Source organism: Canis lupus, chromosome 5 (assembly GCF_003254725.2).
Source record: "Canis lupus dingo isolate Sandy chromosome 5, ASM325472v2, whole genome shotgun sequence".
NCBI lineage: Eukaryota > Metazoa > Chordata > Mammalia > Carnivora > Canidae > Canis > Canis lupus.
The window spans coordinates 87240138-87264866 of record NC_064247.1 but is presented as its reverse complement, the minus strand read 5'-3'; positions in this window follow the sequence as shown (position 1 = coordinate 87264866).

Genomic DNA, 24729 nt, shown 5'->3' with positions numbered 1-24729 from the left:
ATTGTAACAATAATTATGACATCCAAAAATTGGAACCTAAATAGAAACCCATCAAGAAGGATTAAAATTGGGATGCCTGGGTGGCTCAGGGTGTGATCCTGAGGTCTTGGAATCGAGTCCTGCATCAGGCTCCCTGCATGGAGCCTGCTTCTCCCTCTGCCTGTGTCTCTGCCTCTCTTTTTGGGTCTCTCAGAAATAAATAAATGAATCTTAAAAAGAAGAGAAAAGAAAAGAAAAGAAAGAAAAGAAAAGAAAAGAAAAGAAAAGAAAAGAAAAGAAAAGAAAAGAAAAGAAAGAAAAGAAAAGAAAGGTTAACATTATATGTCCATATGATTTAAAGATATGAAAAAATCTTTGCAGCATATGGTAGGTAGAAAACTTGATGGAAAAAATATCCAATCTCCATATAATAAAAGTCTATGTAATAATTAAAATGATGATAATAGCTTTTTAAATGTATTACGTGAATTAAATTATTTGCTTCTCGTAAAAAATTGGTGGAATAAATACTATTGCCTTCTCTGTTCTACAGATGTGACTACTGTCGCTAAAGAACAAAAGTTATACGTTAGTCAGTAGGTTACATATAAAAAACTGAAGAGAAATAACCCATTATCACAATGAATATTTGAGGTGGTGATTGTGATAGTGGTGAGGTGTGTGTGTGTGTGTGTGTGTGTGTGAGAGAGAGAGAGAGAAACTTTATATATGTTATATTAAGAATTTTACCTTTTTTATCTTATCAGAATTTCTCAAAACCATTAATTTTGCATAACTATTCAAAATTATTAGATTTAGAGCTCTTAAATAATGAGGTAGAAGAAATAAAATTGAAATCGACAATCCAAGAGACAATGTCTGTTTTCAACAAATATTATGGTGGGCTTTTAGTTGAATGATGTTTTTTTTTTTTTACCATTTTTTGGTTCCTTTTAATATCTGTAATGTTATAATTTGTATATTGAATATGTTTAGTACCTATCACAGATTATAAATAAGACAAATTCTGTAGTTTTAGTGAGCTTCCGGAAAAGTTGTGTTGTTTTTGCAAGTTGTAGACATGTAGAGAAGAGGGATAGAGTTTAATCTGGGAATTCATAAAAATTTTATGAGAAAAGGAGTGCTGGAAGTGTATTCTGGAAGATTTGGATATAATACCAATAGCTTTAAGATATAAACATATTTTTACAGGCTGAACTTACTATAATATCATAAAGAGTTCTAAATTTGTGTTACTACTAACATTAGTAGACCTCAATTCTGGGAATTCAGTGCCAGATTTTATCCCATGTACTAAACAAAACCAGCCTTACTGTTCTAATTCTTTGTAAGTACTGATGGCCCTGGATAGAGTCCTACTACCATGGAGAACTGGAATGTGCCAAGGTACTCAGTAGCATTTATAGTTCTACTTATTTTATATGATTAAAACTTATGACTCTATATAGGGAGATAGATGATAGATAGATAGATAGATAGATAGATAGATAGATAGATAGATAAATAGATATAGATCTATAGATGATATAGATAGAGCTGTTGTGTTCCAAGGACTCTTAGGCAGTATAGCACACTAATGACTAAGACACATATCAACAAATAAATTTTTCCTTTAATAGAACTGAAATCCATTCAATTGTGAAGTTGGTTCCAATGGCAGTAAATTAGAGGAAATATCCAAGTTTGAAAAACAATGCAAGTTTCCTATGCAGCACCAATCTAAGCATTTTATAAAAAAGACATGACAAAAAAAAAAAAGACATGCCAATAGAATTGAACTTATGACTCAAAAGTAAACATCTGATAGTATGAAAGATGAAGTTAAAAGAGAGAACGAAGTATTGTATTTTGCAAAGGAACCCATTACAGAATAAATGCATTAGGCATTCTTTTCAGTATTAAATATATATGATTTACAAAGTACAGTCCTAGATGAATCTGTTAGTGTTTACGTTTACTTTATCATCATATAGCAGAAGATGTAGAACACTTGAAAAAAAAAAAAAACTATCTTATGCATTTGTCCTCAAAGATACTCTCTACAATTGTCTTAAGATGAAAGAGGGGAAAAATATTTAGATGACATATGCAAGGCTTCAGGTGACCACAGTGGTAGAGTGTTTCATACTCACGTAAACTGGGAGATAAACTCTGTTCTGCATTTTGTTTACAATAAACCAGTGCCATTTAAATTTTACAGAATTAGTGCATATATTATATATAAACATATATATATATATATATATTCATATACAACTAATTACAAGATTTTCTCCTAGAGGCTGTATATTAAAAAAAAAAAAAAAAAACCTCTGTGTGATTTGGTTCTAATGATATCGCTGTAAATGTTTATTTTTTTTTAATATCATAATAAGTACCAAGTAAGGTATTTCCACTATAAAATCTAAAAAGTCAGGCTCCTTTGCAAGCTAGCTATCAGACGGGACAAAAACAATCTCATAAGCAGAGGGCAGTGAGAGATAAAATGTCTCATGAGATGAATTCAAATGAGTAATGAAAATTAAAATAAGTATGAGCAACACTTACAAGAGCATGCAGCAACTCGGAAAAGATTTATGATCTAGTTGAGAAATGCAAAATTCCCTGTTTAATAAGAGTCCAGTGGGTGTGTTCTGTAATGAATTAGGCTTTTCTGGAAATGTAGTAGTTCCATATTTAAATCTGTGGATTTGGAGGCAGAGGGTCTTTTCCTAACTCTGAGACTGCTATCAATGGTATCATAGACATATATGGTTTGTTTTAGGACTTTGGGCTAAAGTTTTCCTAAAACAACTGGTTGGTCTCCGATTCTCCATGTGTCTTTGTCTCTACCGTATCTCTATCCCCCTGTTTCTCTCCACATTTAGTGTACATGCCATCCCTCACAAGGTACTGTATCCTTTAACATCCTGCTTGGGATTACAAACTCAAATGCAGCAAGGACCCAGCAGGTATCCTGAAAAAAGTGCCGTGGGCCATTTGTGACTTGTGGTGAAATGGAGAGTGTAGACACTTCTAAAGGGGGTCACCGTATATTACTTAAGAACTTAGCCTCTAATTTTTGGTGATTCATCTCTGTGCGCACTAGTGAAGGAGGGATAGAATATCTACCGCCAAATCCTTTTCCATGAAGATTGCTTTAAGCAAAAGGCAGTAAAAACTCAGTCGATTTAGGAAAAGCTATTTCCCTCCCCCTCCGCTGCCTAAATTTACATCAGAAAGGGGGCCCGAAGCAGGAGGAGAGCTATTATTAATCAGTCACCTAAGGACCCTCCAGGTCCCTGCCTGGCTGCCTTAGATCTCCCTCTGAAGCTTGGGGAACTTGCTCACTTTTTGAGCAGGAGTGTAGGAAATTTAGTCCCCCAGGGGCATCCCTCAACCAGTGGTGTTCAGGCTTTGGTTTCAACCAAGCTTTGATGGATAAATTTGAAGGAGACCTTATGATTAGCCCTCTACAATTCTTCAGAGGACACCCAGCAAAAATGAATTGAGTTGCTCAGAGTACCCAACAGCTTATTAACATACACTTTATTAGCTTTTCTTCTGTCCTTTTGTGACTCTCCATATAACCTCACTCTGAGTTCATGTGATCACCTCTAAAATAAAAATAAACTATATGAATCCAAGGTCCCATCTCAGGCTTTGCTTTCAATGGAATCTGTATTAATACAACAGCTTATAAAAAGAAAACAATCTGAGAGCTAAAAATGCACATTATGCCACCAGCTTAATATTGATACTGAGGCTATTATGCATTTCATGATTCCATGAAGAGTTGTTCTCTGCTCGACTTACTATACTACCTATATCTTAAGACCAAGAAAATATCCCACGTTTGTCAGGAGGCTTTACATGATCATAAAGCATTCTTAGTACCCTTTGCATTTGAATAGAGATATGTGGCACTAGGGAAGAAAGACAGATACACACATTTGGTTCCAGTTCAGATCTGCTGAGAATAAGTAGGAGAAAATATTAAAAGCATGTCCCTTTACCTGCAAGGCATTAAGTTAGGTCTTATATAAGATTTCACAGACTATTTCTCATTATTGGCCTTGGAAGAAAGTATACCTTATGTCTTAGATTATAAATAAGGACATGCAAGGTATAAACTGCCCAATATCAGGCAACTATATAGTAACAGACCCAAGATACAAAACATGATGTCTGACATCTCAGCTTATGCTCTTTTAAGTCCATAAGACTAGAGACTCTGTGAGATTTAATTATCTTAGACTTCTTTGCTTTGATCAAATATCTGTTAATTTAATTAAGCCTATAGGGAGAGATTCAGATTTTATGGGATAAGGAAAATTCTAGAATTCTGGAAATTAAATTTTATCTCTGGTGGCAAAAAAAAAAAAAAGAATGAGAAGAAAGATGAAAAGTAGGTGAAGATATTGTAATTTTAAGCATGACCTACTTTAAGAGCTTTGCCTTATAAGGGGTTGGAATACTTTCAAGAGAAATGTTTATAACTATGAATCATTCAGATTTTTTTTTAATTTATCCCAAGTCATATAGAAATTTGCCTCTTGGGATCCCTGGGTGGCGCAGCGGTTTGGCGCCTGCCTTTGGCCCAGGGCGCGATCCTGGAGACCCGGGATCGAATCCCACGTCGGGCTCCCGGTGCATGGAGCCTGCTTCTCCCTCTGCCTGTGTCTATGCCTCTCTCTCTCTCTCTCACTGTGTGCCTATCATAAATAAATTAAAAAAAAAAAAAGAAATTTGCCTCTTAACATATTTGGGATGTGTTCAATCTGATCTAAAATTTTGTCAATTTAAAGTTACCCTTTCCTCTTCTAAATAAATTTTTAGGAAACATGTTTATCCAGTTCTGGAAATTGTTGAGGGTGCCTCTATGGGACAATAGTTTGCTTTAAGCAATGAATGTTTTTTTTTTTTAATATAAATCTAGACTCAGACATGAAACTATCCATTTTCCATTGGATTTTATCCAGTTTTAGTAGTGTCCAATTACATCCCAATTAAATGCAATTATTTTCTATTAATTTAATTACTTCTCGTATCTTTGAGAAACCTTCATTAGTTTTAGTTATCTTCAATAAACTTTTGATTAAATCACTTTATTGCTAATTCCTTTCCATAAATTTCAATCAGCTTCTGGTCTATACTATCTGTATGCCTCAACTCCATACGAGATACCCAGGATCGGGGGTGCTCTTTGCAGTTAATTGAGCTAAAGTGGAAACTAATCTATCTCATTTAAATCAGTGGGACACAATATAATGTGCAGTCTCCATAAAAGTCGATACTTCTGTGATAAGCATCACTGCTGGTTGGTTAAACCTGCTAAAAATAACTCCGATTCAGCAAGACTCAGTGTTTCTGTGTAATTCTCTCACATTTTGGAACTTGATAAGAACATTTGTCGTTGGACTTATTCCTTACTCATTGCTGACTTTTCAAGCATGAGGGGAGCAGGGAGCCTTGGTGAAGAGAAAAGGGTTCCGGACCCGACTGCTTTGTTTGCATCCTCCCTCTGCCCATTCTTCATGCTGCTGCATGGGTTGGGCACATGGCCGACCCTTTGGTGCCCCGGGTCTCTCTTGTAGGAATAATACTAACTACCACTTTGGATTGTTGTCTGGATTATGACATTTATTTATTTTTTTAAAGAGAAAATATATAAATTTATGTATTTATTCATGAGACACACACACACATACACAGAGAGAGAGAGAGAGAGAGAGAGAGAGACGGAGACACAAACAGAGACAGAAGCAGGCTCCATGCAGGGAGCCAGATGCAAGACTGGATCCCAGGACCCCAGGGTGACGCCCTGGGCCAAAGGCAAGTGCTAAACCACAGGGGCCAAAGGCAAGTGCTAAACCACAGGGCCACCCAGGCTGCACACATTTTTTTTTTTTTAAGATTTTACTTATGTATTTGAGACAGAGACTGGGCAGGAGTGGGAGAGCAAGCATGAGCTGGGGAGAGGCAGAGGGAGAGGGAGAAGCAGACTGTCCACTGAGCAGGGAGCCCAATGTGGAGAATGATCCTGGGAACTCTGGGATTATGACCTGAGCCAAAAGCAGCTGCTTAACCAACCAAGCCACCGAGGTGCCCCTGGATCATAAATTTAGAAGAATGTCTGATGTACAGGGGTTTTGCAGTTTTAGCTACTATCATCATGTTTACAGTTATAAAACCCAACATATGTTGAGCACCGACCATGTGATAGACTATTCTTTTGTGGTTCACACCATTATATAATTCATCACACACAAAAACTTTGTAACATAGGTACTATTTTTCTTGGTTTAAAGATAAAGCAAGGCTCCGGGGATCCATTGATAAAGTTCCTAACATTAGTGATAGAGATAGACTTGAATGAGGCCCATGTAAATAAAATCCTAGCCTGATGGTAAAGTCTTGTGCTGATTCCCACTATTAGAATTTTCCTCTGTGTCAGATCTTTCTCATCAAGCGTTACTGTTGTTGTAACTTGTTCCCAAATCTGCCCCACCACTGCAAAAATGGTAGATATAGATACTGATGGAGGTGGAGGTGATAGAGGTAGAAATAGATCTGGGTCATTGTTTTTACTGTAGTGAGGAAATAATGATTTTGGAAGAAGGGTAAGGGAGCCCCATAGAACCCCTCCAACATGAAGATGAGAGGGACAAGGTAGTTTGCTAACAGCTTTACCTTCAACAATGTCATGGGGAATTTCCACATTGAATAATGAATGACAACATTTGAATTGGACAAAGTATATACGATTCTATAAAAATACACAGGAATCTGCCAGGCTCTCTGAGCCAACTGGGCTATCGGAACACACTAACTGATCACCTACAGCAGTGTCTGCCTTCAACAGGGATTGACATACATCTGTAAACTGGAGACAATAGTTGAGGCCAAAGACAAAAAACATGGAATGGAACATCCTACCAAGTGTGTCTGGAACAAGAATATCAGAGAATTAATGAGTTCAAATCCATTAAAGTGGGAGAGCTAAGGCAAAAAAGACAAAGTACAAAAAAGACAAATCTGTGTCGAGTCATAGGATTGTAATAGGCTATGGAGGCAGGTACTGGATACCTGGTGGAAATGAATATGAAATGGGGACAAGTTAGGAATCAAGTAAGAAAAATCCGAGGGTTGGCCTTTAGTACTTCTATTCTCCTGTGATTTTCTGTCACCTGCTTTTAGGCAAGAATATGGCAAGAAGATATGCCCTGGCATCGTAAAATTAGAATCAATATGACCATGAGGAAATCAAGGCAGTTCCTTTGTCTCTAGCAACTTTAATTGATAGCCCATAAATTGTGTCACTTACAGTAAGTACTTAATGAAGATTTATTGGCTACTTGAGCGAAGGCACTTGGATAGACAATAATAGGTTCCTGTCACTGTTAAGTAGATTCTGTTGAAGATTGGAAGATTCAGTCTTTATCTTCTCTTCGAGGTTTGCTTACTTACGGCACATGTGGGGAAATAGGTGTTCTTTGACGTCACTGGAAATATGAATAAAATTCTTGCATTACATATGAAATACAAAGATCCTTTTAAAAATCATTTAGGATAAAACATTAAAATTTACAAAATTGAAAACAAATCAAGTTCTAAAAAATCCTTTTGTGGGTTGGTAGTAGTGGCATTCATCAACTGACATTGCTAGTGAAGATTTAGAACAGCTTGAGGGAAGCCATGTTAGGAATTTAAATGAAAATAACATATTTCCTTGTTAAAAAAAAGATAATTATAATTTCCTATTATAATGTTAGTTTTGAAGTGTTTGTAATAATATAAAAGTGTCTAGTCAAGTAGGAAGAAAAAGTAAAATAAGCAAATTTAAAATAATAAGAGTAACACATAGCCAAAGGCTGATGTAAAAAATCTTTAACATGCTACAAATGTGTTCATTTTAAGGGCAGGTTCTAAGCCATTTCTGTACATGAAGCTTTGTTCCCTTTTTAACAGATAGAAATCTATAATACTTCCCCCCCCAATTATCCTTTGCTGCCAAGAAATATAAAATGTCTTGAGCAAAATTAAAATAGTAAATAAGAGATGGGCAAATCTCAAGATTATCCTTGGCTGACATTGCATCAGATAGAGTCAGAATCGTTTCTAATAGAGAAAGAGCAGTTTATGAAAGCTACAACTGCATCCCAAATCAGAATGAGACACATTATTTTTATCCTTATTCATAATTCGGGTTGTAATTCAAAGTAGTTTTTTTTTTTTTCAGAAGAAAAATATAAATGAGCTGATATTTTCCCTAATCTTACTCCACATGTGAAAGTCACATGACCTGTGACTTTTTTCTCTAATGTTCCGTGATATTGACTGTTGTAATATAGCAATATTGTAAGAATGTAAGGACCTTAAGATGGGATCAAATCCATGGGTAGGAGAGGTCATATTTTGTTTTCTTCTAAAATGAGTCAAGTTTGTGTTCCTAAAATGAAAAGTATCTTCTGAGTTAATTTTAAGAGCAGGCTGAAAATTGGAAAATAAGTAATCCAGTGGAGATAGGGACAGAAGCAGTAGACTGAGGGTACAGGTTGAAGAATGAAGGTTCATTAACATTGTGCTCTGTAGATGCTGTGGAGTAAATCAGTGGCTTATGGAAGCTTCCCTGTACTCTACAGACTGCAGCCATTTAAAGAACAAAGAACAATTCAAAGAGTTAAAAGGAAGAAGACTAGGGGATAGGTTTGAGGAGAAGAAATTTAAGATAGTCATGGAAGAATTAGCTATCATGAATTAATTTCTTATCCGTCTACTGCATGTGCTGGTTAAAATACCTTGAGTGAGATTAATTCGTATACTTCTGCTGAGAGTCACTAATCCTGTACTGCTCTGGTATTTTAAAACTAGGTTTCTTTGCAAAAAAGATTTTGGCTCAGTTGCTAAATGCATACCCTTTTACATTAGGAACGGTGTAAATAATTCAGGTGTCTTTAGTGTACCTGTCAGAAGAATGAAGAAGATTTGAAATTTACATGTACATAAAAGAGCAAGGGTGGTAGAGAGGAAGACAAGGTCCCTGACTCCTTGGTTCTATCCTGGCATCTTACAGCTATGTAGGGCCAGTATCTCCCATTATAAGATAAAAATGAATCTATATCGATTTCTAATCTCTCTTGAACATCTTTTGGAAAAATGATATTTATTCACAGAAGAGGTACCAATCACTGCAGAGCTCTAATGATTTGTTTCAGATGAAAAATGAGCTTGATGTCAAATTATACTAAGCTCTGGGGCAATGTGTTTGTTTTATTTTCTCTTTCTCAGCCAGGGTGAATATCGTTATTTAAAACTCTATTACTTCCCATAAAACCTATGGCATCTTATTATATAAAGTAGTTACATGCTGTACAAACATAATCTGTATTTTTACTGTCACTGGATTGAACGAGCAGGAGCATTGTTCTTATATATCCTACCCACCCTCACTATGCTACATATACAGAGTGAGATAATACTCAATCTTTATTTAATCAATGCTTGAAAAAATATTATTCGAATATTAGGAAAACAGGTATTTTTTGCACTATTCTATTGGCTTCATTGAGCTCAATTGCACATATCTTTTATTGTGAGCCAATTCAAACCCCGTTTGGAAGAATGTAAGTGTAAATTATAAATTAATGAATATTATAGTGATTTATGAATTCGTGTTCCCATGGAAGACCAAATGTTCTATATTTTCAATTATCTCTACAGTCCCCAAAACTAAGAATATGGTACTTCTGTTTGTATTCAGTGTTCACTTAGATGGTTCAGATTGAAAATAACACTGGGTCGTTGTCACTAACACCAACTGTCTAATCTGAGTATAAGTTTCCTTTGGCTCCCATTAGTCTTTTGAACCCCTGGAAAAAAAATCTGGAAAATTATGAGTATAATCTGGGCATATGCTTTCAATTTTGATATGAGGAATTAGAAATGACTGCAATTTATATTAGATTATGCTCAAACATTTCTAGTCAATTCATCAAAACACAGATATGTTTTCCAAATACTGACTAATTTTGGAATTCATATTAAATTTGCAGAGACATTTAATCCATATGCTTCATAGTGTAGCTCATCATTTTGTAGGCGAGAATAGGTCTAAGTTCAGGACTATTTTTTGACTAAGACACTTTGAGTGTTTTTAATTAACATTTAAAACTTTTTTTCTTTAAGGCAGGAAGTTATGTTTGACAAAGTTAAGGCCAAACACCGAAAGGTTAGTGTTTTGTCTAGAACTCAGCATACATGAATCTTAAATGAATTTTAAACCTGGCTAAAATAAGCTGTCTCACTCCTTGAGAAAGTGATAGAGAATAAGGAAGTTTGCCATTAAGGAACTTACAAGTGAGTATTTAATACCAGCTAGAGATCAGGGAAAGGCAGATGGAAAGGAATCAGTCTGTTAAGGAAAATAAATCTTATATAATAATTAGGCCATGCACACGTGAGTAATTTCTTGTAAGCTTTTGAGGAGTTACATAATTTTGGCCTCAAATTTTTCTCACTTACTTAAATTTAAAATCTCTCTGAAAATGCCTACCTCAGACAAGTCAAGTTGTATCTAGTCAGGGGAGCCATGTCTGTGAGAGAGAATGAAAAATAGAGAGAGAAAGAGAAAAGAGGGAAAGAGAGAAGTCAAAAAGGAGTAGGAAGATGTTACTTCTGAGCTCATGCCCAGAAGAATCAAAGGATTCTGGGAATCAAAGTTTTGCCTTTTGGTCTGGTTGATACTCTGACAAAATGAAGATGGTTTAGCAGGGTCTAGAAAATGAATCAGAGTTGTCTATAAGGAGTAAGGAACAGATAGGGAAGAAGGTCTGAAGGGAGGTATTGGATGTTAGGGGGATAAAAAGATTGGAGGAGAATTAGGGCTTTGGCAACCAGAAATAAATTGAGGCCTATGTAGTATCAGCCTCCAAAAAGCTCTTCATTTCTTCATCCTTGTTTTCACATGCTCTTATGTAGTCTCCTCACATACTGAATCAAAGCTGGCCTGCGGACCAATAAAATATTATAGTAGTGATGGTATATAATTTCCCAAGCTAGGTCATGAAAGGCATAGCCCCTTCTGCCCACATCTCTTGGAATTACTCCCTCTGGAGGAATTCAGTCACTATGCTGCAAGGACACTCAAGATGTTCCACGCGGAGGGAAGCTAAAGCTCTGGCTGGGGGCCATTGCGACAACCTTGCCAGTCCTGTGAATGAGCCACCTTGGAATTACACTCTCCAGGGCCAGTACAGCTTTCCTGTGACCTCAGTCCCTGCTGTCATCTGATTGTACCCTCAAGAGAAATCCCAAACTTACCATCCAGCTAACCTCCCAAATTCCTGACCCATGGAAATCATGATAAATTATCACTTGTTCTTGTGGGTTTAAGTCATTACGTTTTGAGTGGTTGGTTCCATAGCAATAGATAGATGAAACAGCACAAGAAGTTGATTCAGGAACAAAATATATCCATTTATTCAAACATCAAATATATATTAAGGGCCAGATACTTTGAGACTTTAATGGAGAAAAGATTGATAAGTTCCCGACTTAGAGAGCTTATATTCTAATGGAAGTGGATCATTCTTCAATGTTTTAAAAGCATTTTAAATGTTAACAAATTAGTAGTACGGTAATAAAAATCAAGACATTCATATGAAGGGAACATTAAGAGGCTAAAGCGAAAGTCAGGGGTACATTGGGGTAAGAATTCTTAGAAAAAATGCTCACGGCGGACTTTCTGAAGAGATGACATTTAAATCAGAATAAGAAGGCAGAGTAGGAGCTAGTACATCGTCTGGAGGGAAATACACACCTGTGCGTTGAAAGGTCCAAGGCTGAGAAAGAGCTTAGTGCATTTGAAGGAAGGAAAGAAGGTTGAGGGTAGCAAGTGATGAAGATTATGAACAAGGAAGGCAGGATTTTGCAGGATTTTATAGACCATAGAAAGAAGTTAGGATAGTCAGTGGTCATCCACTGAAGGGTTTCAAACAGAGGAAGTTAACATTCTCAGCAAATTCAATTAGTGGTAGGCACAAAAGTACTCCTTCCTTACCATGACAGTTTCCTTAGGGATTGAGTATTCCTGACGACCAGTCAAGGACCCATGACTTTAGTGATATTTCTTGATAAATAGCAGCATCTCTACTTACTTTGAATGTGTTCATTCAGTGGAGAATTGTGAGGTGATTAAGTTTTGCACAAATCTGGGCAAGGATTCCTGATACATGCATTTCTTATTGTGTATTTGTAGAGAATTTAGTGTCAGAGGGAATAGCATCTTTGGGCTTGGTTTGTATTTGGAATGCTGTAATGCTACAACAGCATAAGAGTAAAGAGAAGAGTCATTTCTCTGGGGTCTTATGGGTCTAAGAAGTGAAGAATCTTCCAAGACAAAGACCTACTGAATTATAGTCTACAAAACGCCTCACTATAATCAGGATAAATATTTTATTTGCCCATATCCTCAGCCCAGTGCTCCAAATAAATAATCATATGTAGTAAGTATAATCATGTTTTTCTAGTTTAAAGAACTCTAATCGTGCTGAATCATGGCACAGACATGATTTGACAAAATGAATTAAGGCAGGTAACATTAAAAAAAAAAAAGAACACATTAATTTTGGATTTGCAATTTGCTACAATTACTGTTACTAGACCTATTACTTTAATAGTGGATATTCAATTTGGAGATTTTGCATTTTTTTTCCAAAGGGGTTGAGTGTCAACTCAAATTCTGTAATTTGCATTTAAAAAAATACATTTCTCATCAGTGTAAAGTACTATTTGTCACCTGGCAGGTAATAATTTCCTATCCCAACTCTTAGTTCTGGTGAATATTTCCCCTTCAAAGAATATATTAAATCAAAAAACACAACATTTTATGCTAATGCAATCTTTGTAAAGGCTGAGATAAAATTTCAAGTACTGATAATTATGAAAACCCTATAAGAGGATTCTAGAAATATTGGTTTCCTTTATTCCTGGGGATACTGTTCTGTCAAAACTAAATGATTCTGTATATTCATTTTCAAAAGACTAGTTCCAAGGGATAAATTTCCAGAAAACACCTTTCTCAAGCAGGCCTCTCACTGGAAAACCACGTTTAATAATTATGCATTTGCAAGAGACAGTAACATATAGCAGACATACTATTTTTCTTTGGAATGATTATTTTCCTTTTAAAGTACGTAATGGGGGCATCCTCGGGTGGCTCAACAATTTAGTGCCTGCCAGTGGCCCAGGGCGTGATCCTGGGGTCCCAGGATCGAGTCCCACGTCGGGCTCCCTGCATGGAGCCTGCTTCTCCCTCTGCCTGTGTCTCTGCCTCTCTCTCTGTGTCTCTCATAAATAAATAAATAAATAAATAAATAAATTAATTAATTAATTAAATAAAATCTTAAAACATAAAGTACGTAATGGTTCAAAATAGTAATTTTCGAATAATCAAATGTATTTAAAATTCAATAATTACACATTTATTTAGCACTACTTTGTTTAAAGATTTTTCTAAGAGGGATTCAAAAAAGAAAAAAAGGCTTTTTATTCAACCAGCCATTAGTACAGTTCAGGAGACAAAGAATTTCATCCTATATTGTGTTTTCTATGGAACAAATAAAAGTAGACAACCATCATAATGATCTCAGAGGGAAGCCAAAATGAAAGGAAGGCTTCCTGGAGGAGGTGATACTTGAACTGAATTTGAAGGCTGAGTGAGAGTAGCAGGGAAAATATAGTATACACTATATAGATGTTATAAAGTGGGCAAAAGGGGAAAAAAAGAAGGAGCAAGATTAAAAAGGGTCTTCTTTGCTGTAGTATGATGTGATCTATTCATGATGTAAAAGAAAACCATGGGGATATTTTTACTTGGATCTTAAATCTATTTTAGAAAAACTTAAACAAACCTAGCTTATGGATTTTTTTTTTTTCAGAAAATCATCCTCAGTTGTGTTTGCCATGCTGATATTATCTTAACTCTATATTTTTGAAAGAGAAACTCAATACTAATACTCATGAAGGTGGCTGGCACATCAACCTTAGAGAGCAAAATCCTTAATTAAGGCTCAGATCAGCCACAGCAAAGCAGCAATCTTTCCCATATTGATCTGGATAAACTGCTTAGGAGAGTGAAAATGCCATTGTCTCTGTTTATTTTCCTTACACAGCCAGAAGTTGAATTTCCACCGTTTGGGCTTCAGCAAAATAAACCCAGAGCGATGCTCCCCTCTGCGGATTGACCACCCAACCTCCTTGGTGTTTCCCTCTGGAAGCGGTGCGAGGCCACAGCTGCCGTCAGGGGGGCTCGCACAGTCTCAGCATACTTTCCTCAAGGCCAGCATCTTGGGGAAATTGCCTTCGAAACACTGTTGTGAAGGTGCCCTTGAGGACAATGTGAGAGACATTCAACATCCTGACTAGGGTACTTGAAAAGATAAACCATGTTGCTCTTTTGAGCAAGAAGTCATTAATCCAAGTGAAAGGTAGGAAGCCACACCACCACCAAAAAACCCTTCTCTTTGTGTAGCCAAAATCATACCATATCAAATGCTTCTTACGCTTTTGACGAAGTCAGCAAAACCATCTGTTGCTCTACCGTCAAGTAATCATTAAAGTGCTTTTAACCAAATTGCAGGGAGTTTATAATTGGATTGAAGACTGCTTCCTCTAGAACCTTAGTGTATGTAGAGTTCCCTTGTCCAGGGACATATTCTTGTTAAAATGTTTGCAAAAGTGAAGGCAGCTATTAGTTGCAGATATGATATGATTGTGCATCAGTAGGGTCTTAGGGTAGATTTCCAGCTGTGGAACCTGAGATGAGATCCACGTGCAGTTGATTCATTGCTTGGTTCTCTCCCATTTCCTTTCCCCCTTCTTTTAGTCTACTGACAATCCCATAGAGGGTAGCTTTAGTTTGATTCCACAGAGGAGGTTTCCAGAGTAAATTGTGCCTCAGTATCTCTTAAATCCAGCAAACAGCACTGAAACCTTCACATTCCAGCACCTTTCCACAGAGGATCCTAAGGAAGCTTAAGTTCCAGCGCACTCCAACTCCCTACATTCTGGCTCCACTAGCCTGAGAGGGTACAAGGAAGAGACAATCAGTGTCATGAACTGGGGAGACCTAAGTAAATAAAAGCATTCAAGGGGACTTGGTTGAAGTAAAGAAATTATTTACAATTAGTCAATTATTTAATTGATCATTAGATATATAAAAGTTTGATGAGATGGGATGGGGACCTTGCAAAAGGTAATTTATAATCAGGATCATCGGAAAAATGTTGACATGTAGTTCAAGGATAAATATATAGATAGGCATCACCATTCCAGTTTTTAAAAATATCTTATTTATTTGAGAGAGAGTGTGTGTTAGAGAGCAAGAGCAGGGGGAGGGGCAGAGGGAGAGGGAGAAGCAGACTCCCCGCTGAGCAAGGAGCCCCATGCAGGGCTCAGTCCCAGGACCCTGGGATCATGACCTGAGCCAAAGGCAGACACTGAACCACCTGAGCCACCCAAGCATCTGTCATCACCGTTTCAAAGCTTTCCATTTACCAACATGGCCAAAGAGATTGCAGAGGTGGTTGTTTTCCTTACAGATTCTTGGGAATGGTGGACTCTAATGGAAAGACCACTGGGATCATTGTCAGAATGGAATTCTACTATCAATTTTGTTTCTTGCTGATGAATCAGAATATAGGAACACGGTATCTGCGCCTTTGTGCTATACTGACTACTATGGTGTAGTCGCTGATCGGACTCTCCTTCTTTGAGGCTGGGGCTCCTATTTCTACAGCTGCTGATAATGGTGGATATCAATGATTCATAGCTGAGTCCCTCTTCAGGAAACAGCCTTTCGCCAAAGTTCACAGCTTCACTTAATGCTAGGGTTCCCTCTCTGGGAAGAGTCTACACCTGGTAGGAATTCAAGTATGATTGTCTTACCCATTGCCTTAATTTTGAAATATTTGAAGGATTGGGCCATTACCAGAGATACCTGTTGGATTGGCAGAGGCTTCCTGTGCATCTGCACCACAGTTCAACTTCTCTCTCTGTCCAATCCTGCTTCTTTTACTCCCTGAAAGTTCTTCTCTACAGTTCTCTCCAAGAAATGCCCTGAAGGTACAGTCTGTTTTCTAAGGAATATGATGTAAAAATGTTGGTGATACGTTGGTTCCATGAAGCAGAATTTGGATGAGATCTTATTCTTTACTGTGGTTACATGTACATAAAATAAAACTTAATATTTTTGTGTATTTACTACTGTTCCATCTTTTTAAATTGAAATATAGTTGTCATACAGTATCCTAAGTTTCAGGTAAAAAATAGATTTACTTTACAATTCTCTTTATAACTTCATGCTCACCACAGCAAGTGTGGTCACCATCTCTCACCATACAATATCATTACAATATTATTGACTGCATTCCCTATGCTGTAATTTTATCTCTATGACTTAACTTATTTTATATCTAGAAGTTTGCATCTCTTCATCCTCTTTGTCTGTCTTGCCCATATCCCACCCACCTCCCCTCTGGCAACCACTGTATTTAGGTTTCTCTGTTTGTTGGTTTGCTTCGTTTTGTAGATTCCACATATTAAGTGAAATCATGTGATGTCTTTTTCTGACTTATTTCACTGAGCATAGCATCCTGTAGTTCCATCAGTGTTGTCACAAATGAAAAGATCTCATTGTTTTTCATGGCTGAGCAACGTCCCACTGCGTGCCCATGTGTGTGTGCATGTGCACGCATGTCTTTATCCATTCTGCTCTTGATGGACACTTGGCTTGTTTCCAAATCTTGGGTATTGTACCTAATGCTGAAGTTAGCACAGGGGTGCATTTATCTTTTTGGACTAGTGTTTTTGTTTTTTTGTGGTTTTTTTTTTTTGAGTAAATACCCAGTAGTAGAATTACTGGATCATATGGTATTTCTATGTTTAACTTTTTGAGGAATCTCCATGTTAATTTTCACAGTGCTTGTACTAATTCCCACCAACAGCACACAAAGATTCTCTATTCTCCATCCCCTTGCTAACACTTGTCATTTCTTGTCTTTTTGACACTAGCCGTTCTAGCTGATGTGAGGTGATATATCATTGTAGTTTTGATTTGCATTTCTCTGATGATTAGTGATATTGAACATCTTTTCATGTGTTTTTTTTGGCCATTTGTATGTCTTCTTTTAAAAGAATGTCCTCCGCCCAGGTTTTGATTTGAGTGTTCTGGTGGTTTTTTTTGTTTTTTGTTTTTTTGTTTTCTGTTGTGTTTTTTTTTTTAAATATATTTTGGATATTCATTCTTTATTCAATATTACATTTGCAAATATCTTCTTCCATTCACTATGTTGCCTTTTTGTTTTGTTGATGGCTTCCTTAAATGTGCAGAACTCACTATTTTAGTCATTTTAACTACATACTTCAGTGGCATTAGTACCCTCACAATTTGTGTAAAATCACCATTCTCTAGTTCCAGGAATTTTTTGTCATCTTAAACAGAAACCCTTTAGTCATTAAGCAGTAACTGTTTAATTTCCCACTCCCTTCTGACTTAAGCAACTACTAATCTGCTTTCTGTCTTTATAACTTCTTCTTTTCTGGATATTTCACATAAGTTGAACCATAAAATATGTAGCCTTCTGTGTCTGCCTTCATTTAATGTAATGTTTACAAGATTCATTCATGTCGTAGAATGTATCAATACTTTGTTCCTTTTCATAGCTAAAGAATATTCTATTGTATGGATATACCATTTTGTTTATCTACTAATGCATTCATGGACATTTGTGTTGTTTCTACCTTTTGGCTATTATAAATAGTACAACAATGGACATTCATATGTTTGAAGTTCATATTTCAAGTTTTTGCTTAAAAACCCATTTTCAATTTTGGGGAGTTGGTATGACATTTTTTAAAAGATCTTATTTATTTATTAGAGAGAGAGCACGTGCATGAGCAGGGGGAGGAGCAGAGAGAGAGAGAGAGAGAGAGGGAGAGTCCCAAGCAGACTCTGGCACAGAGCCTGATGTGGGGGGCTTGATCTCAGGACCCTGAGATCCTCACATGAGCAAAATTAAGAGCTAGACACTTAATTGACTGAGCCACCCAGGCCCCCTGTAGGTGTGACATTTCTCATTCCTATGATAATTCTTTTTGACTTGTTGAAGACATGCCAAACTGTTCTTCATAATGGCTGCATTGTTTTACATCACCATTACGTAGGAGTTATTTTCATTACAAATAGATTCTAGGGAGTGGTGGACTCTAATGGAAAGATCATTGGGATAATTGCCAGAATGGGATTTTATTTCCATTCTAGTTTCTTCACATTGTCACCAACACTTGTTATTTTCTGTATTGTTGAATGTGGCCATCCTAGTAGGTGTAAAATGGGATCTCATTGCAGTTTTGATTTATAAATTCCAATTAATTAAGGATGTTGAGCATCTTTTTACGTGCTCATTTGCTATTTATAATTCTTTGCTCATTTTCAATTGAATTGTCCTTCAGTTGTTGAGCTATAAAATTCTTTACATATTTAGAATGAGATTTTGGAGCTAGATTATATGTAATCCAGCTGACAATAGACCACATGACTGACTGTGTCTTGACACCATCTGGCATCCTATCAAGGTGCAAATGTGAAACGCTCACCAGTGGTGAATTGAGATGATATTATGGAAGGAAATACTCTGGCAGGTGTAAATCTCAGGCATTTGAGAGTTTCTTGGAATCTTATAATTATAAATATTATGGAATCTTATGCTTCTTGCTAGGAGTTATCAATGTATTGGAGAAAGACAATGAAAGTAAGTGAAAAATTAAAAATCAAATCAAGTAAAAGCTAAATTAAAAAGTCAGAATTGTTCTATAGCAGCATATGAAACAGAATCGTCTATAGTTTGAGCTTAGAAAAAGCAGAGGAACAAGTTGAAAACTTAATTTTAATGACAACAGATCTCCTAGATAATCTTGATTTTTTTTTAGATCGTGTTGAATTTTTAAAACTAATATGTCTGATACTCCAGGTCAGAATTTCTAAAGAGAGTAACCAGGACCATGAGATCTGAGATAGAACCATTGTGTTGATTCACTCAAAGATCTGGAATCCCAGATTTCCTTATTTTTTCTATGCCTGTAGAACTATCTTTCTTATCTTGAATAAAGACTAGGACCCACCCCATACACTTGCTTGCAGGTGATGCAGAGCCTTGCTTTGCAAGACACATGCCTTCCTCAGGATATGCTCCCACATCCCCTTCTAGGTATCAGACCAATAACTAGGTCAGGGCATAATATATGCTAACAGGGAAAATCCTAGACCTACTAAGGAAGGAAAGAGACTGCACAGAAGGACATAATATTTAATAATAATAATAATAATAATAATAATAATAATAATAGTAGTAGTAGTAGTAGTAGATGTGCCAAAAGAAGCTGAAAGGGTATATGAGTCTCAGCTCAGTGCACTTGGATTTTGTGTGTGTGGGGGGGGTAGAGTTGGGAGGGAAACATAAAATTTGACAACGGAGCATTCATCATATAAGGGGACTCTTCCATGAGGTAGGATTTGCCACTATGTAAAGAAACCTGGAAGATGCTAATTTTCTGCTAGGATGATTCATAATCTTGGAGAAAATGATGATCCACAGTAAGCAAAGGAGAAATGCCAGTATTCCCATGGCAGAAACTAGAAAAAGGGACCAAAAGGCTTATAGGAATGAGCATTTAGAGATACTTTGTCATCTGTAAGATTCATTTATTAATTATATCTCACACAAAGATAGAAGGCATCGTAGTTACTAAGTGATAAGGAATTTGCTGGTGAGAGGGTCACTAGCGATGCTGAGAAGCTACTATACCTGACTTCTGAGGGCCAGAGCTAATTGTAGAATATATTGGCACAGAAACTGGTTCCATTACACCAATAGGGACTGTAGGGCTCCCCAAATAATAGAAACCAAATGGGGACATTTAGTTATTAGGAGCATGGAGGGAGATATTATTGTAGAAGCAGAAAAGTTGGAGTGACAGCCAAGTAAACCGAATGCACAGATTACCATCGAGGTTACAAATAGAGTCACCCAGGTAGGTGAGGAGCCAACAAGGATATGGATCAAGCTCCATAACCAAAATAAATTAAAGATGAATAATCATACAGCCTCCCTGATAAAAATGATGATCTTTTAGACCCGCATCCTATTGATTGAAGGAGAGATGAATTTTTTACCTAGGAAAAAATACATGGTATAAAGTAATGATTCTCCCAGTCCTTCTCCAAATGGACCAGTGATATTTGCTTAGATCACTAAATACTTGGAAAAGGTACTATCTAGACATTTTGAAGACTGTATGAAGCCGAGTCCATTTTTGCATTCATGACCCAAGACCTGAAGCTTTATTATGCCTATCTTCCTTCCCCTGGAATATAATTTATGGTGACCAGGAAATTAAAAAAGAGTCCACGGTGGGTACGGTGAATATATAGAACTACTCAGTGACCATTTTGACATAGATATGTTTGGTTGCTGAAGCAGTCCCCCACCACGCACACGCACACGCACACGCACATCAATTTCTTGGTGTGTGGGATAAGACCTACCACAATGGTGGAGGAAGGCCAAGTGGAAAAAAATAAAACTACCCAGGACTATAAGAACCCTAATACAGGGGATCCCATTTTATTTGGATCTGCTACACAACTTCACATTTGTTTACAATATCTTTCATATCTATTTAATCAGATAAAAAAGCCCAGGATTCCTAAGAGAGAGTTGGCAGGATAAGTGCATTTCAGACAATGGGAGATGAAACCTTTAAGATTCAAGGGCTCGTCATATGAGTATATTTTCTAAGGGACTGGTGGTCTACAACAAACCAGGATATCACCTCTGAAGCAAAATCCAAATACTTGTGTCTCACGTCTCTCACGAGGAAGAAGAAAGCACCGTGGCTGTTTATTCATTTTCCGTTCTGTATGCACCATATTCCACACATTGCTTCAAACTACTGAATGATACAGAAGACTACTACACCTTAAATGCAGTTTATAATTGGAAAGGACTTAATATTAGGTCCCAGCGATTGTACCGATGACTCTGCCACTTGGACCATAAGATATAGCAAACTATATGACATTAGATGTCATCTATAAGGAAAAAGATACTATGTGGAATTCATGCCAAGCCCATTTAGGGGATTGCAATGTAGAATCCTAGTGTCCTGGTGTCAGGCCGCGCTATCTGTAGCGTAAATCTATACAGCCTTTAAAAACCTGATTCTGGAATGCTATTAGGTCCTCATGGAGATAGAATATTTGATTAGAAGCTATCGAATGGCTCTATAACCAGAAACCACTACCATGCACTTGCTTTTTTCAGTTCTGATAAGTCGTAGTACTAGAGGCATCAGCAACAATCCTTCCTAAGTTGGAAATGTTGCAGGGGCTGGGCAGAGGACGTTCAGAGGGTAAATGAAATGAAATGCATGAATAAGTGACTTAGAATGCATAGCATCGACCATTGCTCCACAGCCTCCTCTCCTTAAGCTTGTGACTATACCATAGGGAAGAACCTACGGACAATTAATGCAGTAGAAAAAAGGCCAAGTTGGTATACAGCAAGCCTAAATGCATGGCTAAATGCAAGGCTCCTCCCCCGTGGCCTTCCTCAGGAATGAGTCAATGGCTGGTGGGAAGAAATCTTCTCAGTGTCAGAGTTTTGAATTGTGTACTTGGCCATCCATTTTGTGAGAAAGGAAAGGAAAAGAGCCCGAGGAAGGGATATATGCATGCTTGTGGGTCGTGGTAAATGGCATGATTACAAAAGCAGGGAGAGGGTGGACTTCTGAGAGAGAATCCACCCAAAAGAAGCATTGCAGAAGCAAGTAGACAGGAAAAAATTAAAAAAAAAAAAAAAAAAAAAGTAGCAGTGGGGCTGGGGGACAAGTTGTCAGATTCAGGATAGAATTTGAAGGTAAAGTGGAAAGGATTTCCTGATGGATTGTACATAGCTTGTACGTAGAAGACAACAAGAATTTGGGGGAAGTTTCTAAGATCTTGTGCCTAAATTACACACACACACACACACACACACACATTAAAATACACAGATAAAAAATGTTAATAGTAGCTATATCTCAATTTTCATAGCATTTAATTCACGTATAATTTTCATTCTTGCTATATAGTATCCAGAATGTAATTTTGACAGCAACATATTATTTATTGGTTTACTTTAACCATACCTTTCTCATTGAATAAATCGGTTGTTTATCACTTTTGTAGTCAATATTAATAATACTGCAAAAATTATGTTAATGGTTAGAAATTTGTGTTTAGGATTAATTCTCTAAGATGTCACTGGCAAAAACACTTTAAGAAATATATCTTGGTTTTCTATTACAGTTGAGGGTATTATTTATTAGTTATATATGTGTGTCTTTAGATGTACATTAAAAACAATTATTATATGTAACAATATATTACATATATCATATTATTACATAATATTATTTTACATGTAAAATATAATATTACACAATTTATATTTTATATATGTAAACATAAAATATTTGCCAGTCTTATAGGGACATATTATAACTTAAAAATGTCTTCATTTGTTTGATTACCTTTGAGACAGAAATCTTTTTTCCATATACTGAGGACTGTTTAGTATTTCATCTTGTAAATGGTCTTTTTCCACTTTATTTCTTGAATTTTTTGGTATTTTTTTATTGATTTGTATAGCTTTTCTGTATTAATAAAGACTTTGTCAGTTTGTAACATTAGCTGGAAATACTTTTGGCAGCTTTTTTTGAAATATATTTTTATAGCTTTTTGTTGATATGACGCTTTGCGATTGCTTCTTTATTTCTAAATTTAAAACTATATCCACTTGTCAGAAATTTTTTTTCAATGGCCTATTCCATTTTCTCCTAGTTATCTATGCTTTCATCTTAATACTGATTTTTTTTTGCTTCTCAAAATATCTCTTGCTGTATAGTAACTTCACCATTATATATAAGAAAGCCAAGATAGAGAGTAAATGTCTTACCCATGCCTTCTTCTGCCCCCCTCCCATATCTCCCAGCTTAGTTGGCAAGAGAGAGAACTCAAAATAGAAGCCATCTGCAATGCTAGCAAGACATCAAACAATAATATTTCACATAGGAGATGTTAGACCTGGTGTTTTTTATTTGATCGATCAATAACTATGTATCATAGGATAATAAAAAAGAGGAAAGCTTCCTAAATGCAGGCGGTGAAATACTGTAAAACCTATTGCTATTAGCTCAAATAATTCATCAACCTTTCTCCTTTATTTATCAAATAAATGCAACTACATTTCACAATGGGTTCTACTATTCTAATATGATTCCTAAGTTAAAGAATATTTACCATTTGGTATCCTGTTTACTGTTTGTACTAATTTTGGTCAAAGAACACAAGGTGAAGACTCAGGAGAATCAAACAATCGAGTTAATAATATTTTAATAGAGAAAAATGAATAAATCAATGGGAGAGAGAAAGGAGAGGAAAAGCTGTGATTTTTTTTTAATACGCTGGATGTGAAATAGCTTTCTCACACCATTATCAGCACAATTTGAAGTTATTCAAATGGAGTCTTATTTGCTTGAGAAGAACCAGCAGGTTTGCTAACAGCCACTGAGACCCCTATCTATTTTCCCTTTGAAGGCTTTAAATTTGACATCGTGTTCTCTGCCAAGACTTCAATGGGTTGGAGGACAAATAAATAAAACCTTGGGATGGCAGGGAGCTTTATAGAGAAAAATGATTGACCAATTTACATATTAGACCTTTTACTCATATCATTATACTGGTAGAAATATGGCAGGTTTGAAATGTAAAGATTTGAGCATTAAGAACACTTGGTCTCATCCCCAGATCCTATTATAGCAACAAGGATGCTTGAAAGAAGAGATTTGGAGGACGTCTATTTTGTCAGCTCAGCACAGCCCCCCATTATACTCTCCTCTATCTCCATCAGCCCTCCTAAGGAATATAATTCCTGGCTCCAGGGATGGGCTTTCCATAGTTTGTTCTCTCACTTTCAAGGCAGAATGGGGGAAAAAAAAACTCTACTTCTTTCCCATTCTGTACTTACCACTATATTCTCATTTTCCTAATTAATATTAATTAGTATATATCAAGAAAACAAAATGAGATTGCCATTTTTCTTTTTTTTAATTTTGCCTTTATTTCTTTTTTCTACAAATATTTTTTAAAAATTCAATATCATTCTTAAGAGTTAGAATTTTTAACTCCGTGAAATCTTTATTTTTTTTTCCATGAAATCTTTAAGTCCAGAAGTAGTGTATTTAGGACACAAGACCCACCCCCCCCAATATTAAAATCTTCTCTGAGCAATATTCAAACATTGTCTGGTTTATAAAGCCAAGAACCAGTCTAACAAATCTTGCTTTTTGTCAAATAATAATGTAAATGACACATAAATTCACTTTAGTATTTTAAGACTGACAAGTATTTTGAAATAAATTGCCCTGTTGAAAATACATGGCTCTAAATTATTGGCTAACTTGAGTGTGATACTTACTAACAAATAAAAATTGATAGAGTTATATGACAGTGTATTTAAGTGTGTCAGAATGGAGAATATAGTGTCCTTGAAATTAAATGAAATAATAATGGATCTCTCATTTACAAAAATTTAAATAATTCATTATACTAATGTCAAACAAATTCTAATTTTTAAAAGTATAGAAATT